This window comes from Salvelinus sp. IW2-2015, unplaced genomic scaffold, assembly GCF_002910315.2.
Source record: "Salvelinus sp. IW2-2015 unplaced genomic scaffold, ASM291031v2 Un_scaffold1713, whole genome shotgun sequence".
Lineage (NCBI taxonomy): Eukaryota > Metazoa > Chordata > Actinopteri > Salmoniformes > Salmonidae > Salvelinus > Salvelinus sp. IW2-2015.
Genome location: NW_019943103.1, coordinates 39,255 through 41,238, shown reverse-complemented (window position 1 = coordinate 41,238; position 1,984 = coordinate 39,255). Strand labels below are relative to the sequence as shown.

The 1,984-nt window shown below is 46.5% G+C and overlaps 1 pseudogene; it reads right to left on the bottom strand.

Moving 5' to 3' along the window:
* Positions 1–1,984, bottom strand: part of LOC112071764 (sodium-dependent lysophosphatidylcholine symporter 1-B-like) — a 59,773-nt pseudogene that overhangs the window by 40,059 nt on the left and 17,730 nt on the right.

Here is a 1,984-nt window from a genome sequence, read left to right as displayed (position 1 = left end):
TTAAATTAAAACTTCACTCTAACACCTCCCCTAAAAAACAATTCACCTCCCCCCCTCTAACACCTCCCCTTTAAATAAACTTCACTCTAACCCTCCCTCTCAAATAACTTTCACTCTAACCCGCCCCTTTATAATAAACTTCACTCTAACCCTCCCCTTGTAAATAAAACCACGTCTTAAACACCTCCCCCTTAGAGATAAACTCCACTCTAACCCTCCCCATTTAATAAACTTCACTCTAAACCTCCCCCTTTATAAATTATCTAATCCTTAATTACTCACTCTAACCCTCCCCTCAGTCTGCTGTTTTTAAGCGGATTGAGGACAGTGAATGACTCCCAGGTAGGGCCGCCTGGTCCCTAGGTAGGATTGCCTGTCTAGGGTAGAGCTCTGTCTAGGTAGTCTGTCAGTGCCTGTCCTAGTAGGTGCCTGGTGGTGGCCTAGTACTGCTAGGTGCCTGTCCTTAGGTTAGGTGCCTGTCCAGGTAGGTGCGTGTCCTAGCTACGGTGACCTGCCTAGGTAGGTGCTGTCTAGGTAGGTGCCTGTCCTAGGTAGATGCCTAGGATCTATGCTATCCTTATATTTTAAATCATAGCTGGCAAGAGAAGTGGAAACATGGCTTATCTTAAAAAGTAACGTTGACGATCAAGATGTTGAAGTAACCAACTTATGAAACCAGTGACGGTAAACAAAAAATAGATAAAGAGCATGCAAAAAAAAAAGAAAGAAAACTAGGACTTCTAGTAATTACATTTTACACAGCAGTGAAGGCCTAGTTATTAGAAGCTATTAGGTGTTATGAAACATCAGAACTGAAACGGTATAATCCTGCGGGCCACTCGGATGGTCAAGCTAAAAGTAAAATCTAAGATGTTGGAGCCCTCTGGGAAGCGTTGCTCGACCCTGGTCCCGTAGTCGCAGTTACACTGGATGTCATTGACACGGTGCCTCCAACTCTCCATTTCCTCTCTAGCTTCTCCACGTCTGTTGAACTGCAGTAACCCCTTCAGATTCCTCAGCCACCCGTTAAAAATTATATACATACCTCTCTTATTGGTCCAGCCCACAACACACCACCAGTTTCAGCCAATCAGAGCTCTCCTACCATCCCAAACACTATGAAGAGACTGAAGTGTTCTGCCCCCTCCCCCCCCTCCTCCCTCTCGGTCGCTCTTCCTCCCAGCCCCTAGGCACCAATTAAGCATGTCACCTCAAGATTCATGCTTGTTCTGAACCAAAGACTCGTTTGACTACAGTAGTCACTCCTCTACCCTCAAACATATCCTGTTTCTCCTCTCAGTCAAAGTGTAAGGGACGGATTCTCTCAACACCTAGGGGCAAAACACATCTTGACTGACTGAACGTGAATCTTAATCCTACRTTCTTCCTCCCGCTCCTCTCAGAATACTTTAGAAGTAAGAAATAGATTATCAAGCTGCAGCCTGCTAAATTCCATTGCATCGTTTAAAATCTACAGGACCAGTCAAACGTTTGGACACACCTACTCATTCAAGGGGTTTTTATTTTTTACTATTTTCTACATCGTAGAATAATAGTGAAGACATCGAAACTATGAAATAGCTGTGAGACACAGAGTTGGTGAACGTCTCACAAAGCAGCAAAATGAGTAGGTGTCAAACGTTTGACTGGTACTGTCGGTTTGCATGACTGAGGCAATAGATGGGCTCAGCTTCTTGAACATTTTTCACACTGGCTTTGTTGTTCCCTTCAATGGGGACTGTCGGGATCCCTGTGCGCTTCAATGGGGACTGTCGGGATCCCTGTGCGCTTCAATGGGGACTGTCAGGATCCCTGTGCGCTTCAATGGGGACTGTCGGGATCCCTGTGCCCTTCAATCGGGACTGTCGGGATCCCTGTGCCCTTCAATCGGGACTGTCGGGATCCCTGTGCCCTTCAATGGGGACTGTCGGGATCCCTGTGCCCTTCAATGGGGACTGTCGGGATCCCTGTGCCCTTCAATGGG